This window comes from Aegilops tauschii, chromosome 7 (assembly GCF_002575655.3).
Source record: "Aegilops tauschii subsp. strangulata cultivar AL8/78 chromosome 7, Aet v6.0, whole genome shotgun sequence".
In the NCBI taxonomy this organism is placed as follows: Eukaryota; Viridiplantae; Streptophyta; class Magnoliopsida; order Poales; family Poaceae; genus Aegilops; species Aegilops tauschii.
The window spans coordinates 193,894,944-193,903,933 of record NC_053041.3 but is presented as its reverse complement, the minus strand read 5'-3'; positions in this window follow the sequence as shown (position 1 = coordinate 193,903,933).

Below are 8,990 nucleotides of genomic sequence, written 5' to 3'. Positions count from 1 at the left end.
CACTTTGTGTGCTATCAAACGTCACAACGTAAATGGGTGATTATTGTTGGGGAACACTGTATTTCAAAAAAATTCCTACGATCACGCAAGATCTATCTAGGAGATGCATAGCAACGAGCGGGGAGAGTGTGTCCACGTACCCTCGTAGACCAAAAGCGGAAGCGTTAAGTAACGCGGTTGATGTAGTCGAACGTCTTCGCGATCCAACCGATCAAGTACCGAATGCACGGCACCTCCATGATCTGCACACGTTCAGCTCGGTGACGTCCCTCGAACTCTTGATCCAGCTGAGGCCGAGGAGAGTTTCGTCAGCATGACGGCGTGATGACGGTGATGATGAAGTTCCGACGCAAGGCTTCGCCTAAGCACTACAACGATATGACCGAGGTGGAAATCTGTGGAGGGGGGCACCGCACACGTCTAAAACAATCAACTTGTGTGTCTATGGGATTCCCCCCTCCCCCGTATATAAAGGAGCGGAGGAGGGGGCCGGCCGGCCTCATGGGGCGCCCCCAAAGGGGGGGAATCCTACTCCTACTAGGAGTAGGTTCCCCCCTTTCCTAGTCCTAATAGGAGGGGGAAGGAAGGGGAAGAGGAGAAGAAGGAAAGGGGGACCTGCCCCTCTCCCAATTCGGATTGGGCTTGGGGGTGCGCCCCTCCTCTTGGCCGCCTCCTCTCTCTTCCACTAAAGCCCATGTAGGCCCATTAAGCCCCTAGGGTGTTCCGGTAACCTCCCGGTACTCCGGAAAATGCCCGAACTCATCTGAAACCTTTCCGGTGTCCAAACATAACCTTCCAATATATCAATCTTCATGTCTCGACCATTTCGAGACTCCTCGTCATGTCCATGATCACATCCGGGATTCCGAACAACCTTTGGTACATCAAAACACATAAACTCATAATATCGATCGTCATCGAACGTTAAGCGTGCGGACCCTACGGGTTCGACAACTATCTAGACATGACCGAGACTAATCTTCAGACAATAACCAATAGCGGAACCTGGATGCTCATATTGGTTCCCACATATTTTACGAAGATCTTTATCGGTCAAACCGCATAACAACATACGTTGTTCCCTTTGTCATCGGTATGTTACTTGCCCGATATTCGATCGTTGGCATCTCAATACCTAGTTCAATATCGTTACCGGCAAGTCTCTTTACTCGTTTTGTAATGCATCATCCCGCAACTAACTCATTAGTCACATTGCTTGCAAGGCTTATAGTGATGTGCATTACCGAGAGGGCCCAGAGATACCTCTCCGACAATTAGAGTGACAAATCCTAATCTCGATCTATGCCAACTCAACAAACACCATCGGAGACACCTGTAGAGCATCTTTATAATCACCCAGTTAAGTTGTGACGTTTGATAGAACACTAAGTGTTCCTCCGGTATTCGGGAGTTGCATAATCTCATAGTCATAGGAACATGCATAAGTCATGAAGAAAGCAATAGCAACAAAATAAACGATCATTGTGCTAAGTTAACCGATGGGTCTTGTCAATCACATCATTCTCTAATGATGTGATCCCGTTAATCAAATGACAACTCATGTCTATGGCTAGAAAAATTAACCATCTTTAATTAACGAGCTAGTCAAGTAGAGGCATACTAGTGACACTCTGTTTGTCTATGTATTCACACATGTACTAAGTTTCTGGTTAATACAATTCTAGCATGAATAATAAACATTTATCATGATATAAGGAAATATAAATAACAACTTTATTATTGCCTCTAGGGCATATTTCCTTCAGTCTCCCACTTGCACTAGAGTCAATAATCTAGATTACACAGTAATGATTCAAACACCCATGGAGTCTTGGTGCTGCTCATGTTTTGCTCGTGAGAGAGGCTTAGTCAACGGGTCTGCAACATTCAGATCTGTATGTATCTTGCAAATCTCTACGTCTCCCTCCTTGACTTCATCGCGGATGGAATTGAAGCGTCTCTTGATGTGCTTGGTTCTCTTGTGAAATCTAGATTCCTTTGCCAAGGCAATTGCACCAGTATTGTCACAAAAGATTTTCATTGGACCCGATGCACTAGGTATGACACCTAGATCGGATATGAACTCCTTCATCCAGACTCCTTAATTTGCTGCTTCCGAAGCACCTATGTACTCCTCTTCACACGTAGATCCCGCCACGACGCTTCGCTTGGAACTACACCAACTGACAGCTCCACCGTTCAATATAAATATATATCCCGTTTGTGACTTAGAGTCATTCGGATCAGTGTCAAAACTTGCATCTACGTAACCATTTACAACGAGCTCTTTGTCACCTCCATAAACGAGAAACATATCCTTAGTCCTTTTCAGGTATTTCAGGATGTTCTTGACCGCTGTCCAGTGATCCACTCCTGGATTAATTTGGTACCTCCCTGCTAAACTAATAGCAAGGCACACATTAGGTCTGGTACACAGCATTGCATACATGATAGAACCTATGGCTGAAGCATAGGTAATGACTTTCATTTTCTCTCTATCTTCTGCAGTGGTCGGGCATTGAGTCTGACTCAACTTCACACCTTGTAACACAGGCAAGAACCCTTTCTTTGCTTGATCCATTTTGAACTTCCTCAAAACTTTATCAAGGTATGTGCTTTGTCAAAGTCCAATTAAGTGTCTTGGTCTATCTCTATAGATCTTGATGCCCAATCTATAAGCAGCTTCTCCGAGGTCTTTCATTGAAAACTCTTGTTCAAGTATCCTTTTATGCTATCCAAAAATTCAATATCATTTCCAATCAACAATATGTCATCCACATATAATATTAGAAATGCTACAGAGCTCCCACTCACTTTCTTGTAAATACAGGCTTCTCCAAAAGTCTGTATAAAACCATATGCTTTGATCACACTATCAAAATGTTTATTCCAACTCCAAGATGCTTGCACCAGTCCATAAATGAATCGCTGGAGCTTGCACACTTTGTTAGCATCCTTTGGATCGATAAAACCTTCTGGTTGCATCATATACAACTCTTCTTCTAGAAATCCATTCAGGAATGCAGTTTTTACATCCATTTGCCAAATTTCATAATCATAAAATGCGGCAATTGCTAACATGATTCGGACGGACTTAAGCATCACTACGGGTGAGAAGGTCTCATCGTAGTCAACTCCTTGAACTTGTCGAAAACCTTTCGCAACAAGTCGAGCTTTGTAGACAGTAACATTACCGTCAGCGTCAGTCTTCTTCTTGAAGATCCATTTATTCTCTATTGCTTGCCGATCATCAGGCAAGTCAACCAAAGTCCACACTTTGTTCTCATACATGGATCCCATCTCAGATTTCATGGCCTCAAGCCATTTTGCGGAATCTGGGCTCATCATCGCTTCCTCATAATTCGTAGGTTCGTCATGGTCAAGTAACATGACCTCTAGAACAGGATTACTATACCACTCTGGTGCGGATCTTACTCTGGTTGACCTACGAGGTTCGGTAGTAACTTGACCTGAAGTTACATGATCATCATCATTAGCTTCCTCACTAATTGGTGTAGGAGTCACAGGAACTGATTTCTGTGATGAACTACTTTCCAATAAGGGAGCAGGTACAGTTACCTCATCAAGTTCTACTTTCCTCCCACTCACTTCTTTCGAGAGAAACTCCTTCTCTAGAAAGGATCCATTCTTTTCAACGAATATCTTGGCTTCGGATCTATGATAGAAGGTGTACCCAACAGTCTCTTTTGGGTATCCTATGAAGACACATTTCTCCGATTTGGGTTCGAGCTTATCAGGTTGAAGTTTTTTCACATAAGCATCGCAGCCCCAAACTTTAAGAAATGACAACTTGGGTTTCTTGCCAAACCACACTTCATAAGGTGTCATCACAACGGATTTAGATGGTGCCCTATTTAACGTGAATGCAGCCGTCACTAAAGCATAACCCCAAAACGATAGCGGTAAATCGGTAAGAGACATCATAGATCGCTCCATATCTAATAAAGTGAGGTTACAACGTTCGAACACACCATTACGCTGTGGTGTTCCGGGTGGCGTGAGTTACGAAACTATTCCGCATTGTTTCAAATGAAGACCAAACTCGTAACTCAAATATTCTCCTCCACGATCAGATCGCAGAAACTTTATTTTCTTGTTATGATGATTTTCCTCTTCACTCCGAAATTCTTTGAACTTTTCAAATGTTTCAGACTTATATTTCATTAAGTAGATATACCCATATCTGCTTAAATCATCTGTGAAGGTCAGAAAATAACAATACCCACCGCGAGCCTCAACATTCATCGGACCGCGTACATCAGTATGTATGATCTCCAACAAATCTGTTGCTCGCTCCATTGTTCCGGAGAACGGCGTCTTAGTCATCTTGTCCATAAGGCATGGTTCGCAAGTACCTAGTGATTCATAATCAAGTGATTCCAAAAGTCCATCAGTATGGAGTTTCTTCATGCGCTTTACACCAATATGACCCAAACGGCAGTGCCACAAATAAGTTGCACTATCATTATCAACTTTGCATCTTTTGGCTTCAACATTATGAATATGTGTATCACTACTATCGAGATTCAACAAAAATAGACCACTCTTCAAGGGTGCATGACCATAAAAGATATTACTCATATAAATAGAACAACCATTATTCTCGGATTTAAATGAATAACCGTCTCGCATCAAACATGATCCAGATATAATGTTCATGCTTAACGTTGGCACCAAATAACAATTATTTAGGTCTAAAACTAATCCCGAAGGTAGATGTAGAGGTAGCGTGCCGACGACGATCACATCAACTTTGGAACCATTTCCCACGCGCATCGTCACCTCGTCCTTAGCCAGTCTTCACTTAATCCGTAGTCCCTGTTTGGAGTTGCAAATATTAGCAACAGAACCAATATCAAATACCCAGGTGCTACTGCGAGCTCTAGTAATGTACACATCAATAACATGTATATCACATATACCTTTGTTCACCTTGCCATCCTTCTTATCCGCCAAATACTTGGGGCAGTTCCGCTTCCAGTGTCACGACCGGATTTTCGGGATATTAATTTCCCAGAAAAACGGCCTTTGTGCTCACCAGCCCCAGGATTACTGTTAGCTGATGAGGCACCAACTTGATACAAGAATTCCAAGCAAAGTACAAAATATGTAGTACAAGACCATCGTGGCCTAGGAGTACAACACTTGGTTTCTAATGGTTGATGGCGGAAGCGGTTTGTGGTTCATCTGCGTCTATGGGACTCCATTTCCCACACGAACAGCTGACCAGGATAACTCCTATCTTCGCGAGGCTGCTATCATCATAGCGTACGCTCTGGGGCTGTCATCGCAATACTATCTCCATGCGCGAAATCTGGCCAAGACAATAGCCAGGGACAAGCCAGTGAGTACGTTTGAATGTACTCGCAAACATTAAGAACATGGGTATGATATAATAAGAGATAATCATGCTCCGAAATATTTTCATGATGATAACGTCTGACACAAAATAAACGAAAACCGTGATGCACGCATGCGGAAAAGAATATGAGCATGCAATACGGGAGTAGAAATAGAATGCACTGATCGAGTGTCTGAAGTGACTCCTCGAAAAAGGGGTGCAAATAAAATAACACTGCCGCAGTCGGGCGTCTGAGCGACACCACATAAAGGGCTTATAAAGAAATAAGTACATAACTAGCATGCCACAGTCGGGCGTCTGAGCGACACCACATAAAGGGCTTATAAAGGATGAATAAATGACAAACATGCCGCAGTCGGGCGTCTGAGCGACGCCACATAAAGGGCTTATATAAGAATAAACACAGTGAATATCCAGGAGGTAGAACCGTCCCAAGGATACTCAATAATTCAAATAATGTAAATGGTTAGTCCATAATAATAGTAAACATAATCCTCAAATGACATAGGTAAAAATCAAAATTCTAGTATATCCGTTTCTCCGTCCGAAAACCGTCACTAGATTCTAGTGTAGCCGTTTTCCATCTGAATACCGTTACTATGATCCAGTTAACCGTATCTCCATCCGAAAACCGTCACTAGATCCATCTCAGTCTGTAGTCCTTACCCATGTACATGGCTATCCAAAAAGATATGACCTCTGCAGAGGGTGTACTCTTTACCCACGAGTAGCGGATTTATTTAGTCCATCGGGACTAATTCCGCCTACGGTCTTTTAATTGAAAACACGCCTGACCTGCACACACCAGCTTAACTTACCGGTGTCTGGAATCACCCACAACACCTGTCGAGCCAAACTCTAAGTGGGGAGGCTACAACCTCGACGTAGCATGGGATCAAATTTATATACGCGCGCTCTAAGGGGTGCCCCCCTCTCGGTCCCAACCGGAAACACCCATGCCCCCGGACCAGGTGGCATGCCTACCGGAGGCCTCCGGTATCTTCCACCATGGCCTCTCTGTACGGTGTGTGCTTTGGTAAGGGGTTGACGACTTACTGAACCGTACCCCGTCTGCGACAGGGACAAGTGGTAGTACAAAACAAATAGGGAAGTCACTGAACAAGACTCGACCTACGACCGACTCAGGTGGTCCAAGTATTCTCCGAAAGATTAGCATAACCAAAAAGTTTCCAAACACAGACAGAATCACCGCTCACCAAGCCTCATCGTGCCATACCGGCCACACTCGTCCCGACGAGGAACTAGGGACAAGCTCGTGTCTACCCAAGACCACGACTCTCCCGGCTTCCTGCCAGTATGCATGAAAAGCTCGCGAGGATGATCACTATCACCAGCATAACCATTTCTAACAGTAAAGCATCTCCAAAAATGCATTCATGCGTGTGACTTTACCGTTATATAAAAGTAACATAAGCTCCAAGTCAAAGTGGTGTTGTAACCGTATCAAAACACCACACAAAATATTATGCCAGAGTTCAGAAATGCTTGCCTTCAAGAGTATGCAAAGGATGCACTTTTTGAAAGCTTTCTTCTCTCTCCATTTCCTATTTAAAAAAATATCCAAATAACAAATATTTCAAACACAGTACAAAAAGTTGTCTCAAATGTTTTTGAAATAAATCTCAAAATAAACTAGATGAAATTTGAGAGAGGTAGGAAAAAGAATCAACTCATTTGGAGTTTTATTTTAAAAGTTATAGCCAGTCAAAGAGTAGTCAAACTTCTGTTTTTAAAACAAAACCAGAAAAGAAAACGCTTCGGGGGAGAATACGCTTTCGAAGCAGAGAAGACGTACTCGGGACTTTGCGCTATCACTTAACCAGAGAGGGCGGGCGCGCGAGTCACCGACAGTGGGTCCAGGGGGCCCACTGGTCAGGTTTGACCATTCTTCCCTCTCCCTCCTCTTCTCTGCCGAACGGGAGCGGGACTCCGGCGATCGCCGGCGACAGACGGCGGCTCCTCGAGGGCACCTGAGGGCAGGGATGGACCCGCCAGACCGGGGCCGGTGGGCGCTAGGCAGGTGGGGACGGAGGAGGTCACCGGCGGCGAGCTCCGCGGCGGACGGAGGTTCGGGAGCAAAGTGAGCTTCGGGCTATGGTGGTCCTTGGTCGAGGCTGAGTCGCTAGGCAGCTCCGCAAGGCTATGGGGAGACTCTTGGTGGCGCTGGATGGGCGGGGGAGAGCCTGGCTGCGACGTATTGCACCGGAGCTCGGTGGCGGCCGAACTGGCCGGAGTTGGGGAAGATGGCCTCTCTCGGCCAATCCACTGCTTGGGGAGCTCTAGAGGGAAGGCTGGAGGTTGCCTGAGGTCTTGAACGAGTTCGGGGATCCCTTAAATAGGCGCTCGAGGCTGGACCGCGGCGGCTGTGGATAAGAACGCCGGCGACAGCCGTGCTGTAGCTGCAGAGCGACGTGGCGGCGACGAGCACGTGCCGACGAGCTTTGGGATAAGCTTGAGCTGTTCATAGGGGCAGCTGGCGCGCTGGTGTGGTTTGGGCGGCGCCGTCCATGGCAGATAAAACCACTGATAAAGATTTTTTTTTCAAAAAGGGCATATAAGTTTAATAAAACTTTTGGAAAGTTCCACTTGAGGTAAAACCCATAATATCCAAAGAGTAAATCTAGACAAATGGAAAAGTTTTATTTCCTGGCAAAATTTTAATTGATAAAACAAGGTCAAAATTTTGGGGTGTCACAACACTACCCCCCTTAAGCAAAATCTCGTCCTCGAGATTTGTTAAAAGCCGTTTTGAACAACCATTGCATTTACCAAAGAAATCCTCAACTGTGCAAATAAAATGCGGCTACAGTGATAGGGCAAGTAGTGGTGTAAAACCACAATGTGGTATACTGGCGTAGCGTGGAAAAATCCACGGTCGAGGAAAACGGGATATTTCTACGTGGATACAGTAATTTAGGATAAAATTCTAAATTACTAAAACACGCTGGTCGTACCCGAGAGCACAGTGCTCTCTCTGGCTGACAGGTGGACCCGGGGCCCACTGTCGGCCTCTTCTTCTACCTCTGGCTCTCTCTTCTCTCTCGCGTGCTCTCCCGCGCTTCCTCCACCAGCGATGCCTAGCTCGTAGGGCATCTAGGCCGTACTGCGGTAGTGCGCGGCGTGCTAGCTGCCGGTGCAGCGTGCACTCACCTCGCGGGCCAGTGCACTGTCGGCACTGCTCGCGGACTCGCCTCCGAACACCGGCGATCGAGCGACGAGTGGCGCTGGTGGACCTCGCCCACCGTACACCGATCTCATGCTATAAAATGGTCGCGGTGCTCCTCTCTTCTTCCTCACACCTGGCCTCGCTTTTACTTCTCCTTCCTCCTCCTCCATTGCCGTTAGCAGGAGCTCGAGACGAGGCTCTAATGGCGGAGGCGATGCCGGACTGGTATGTGGTCCTGGTGTGCGGATGTTTGGCGGTGCTGCTGGGGTTATCCGTGCTCCTGTGCGCGATGATCCTAGATGATCGTCGTGATGCTGCCGCTCGAGTGTTAGCTCTTCGCGGTGGCGGCGATCACGAGGATTAGGTGCGGCATCGAGTGCTAACTGATGTCGGTGTGCTGGGGCAACTCGGGCCCGAACG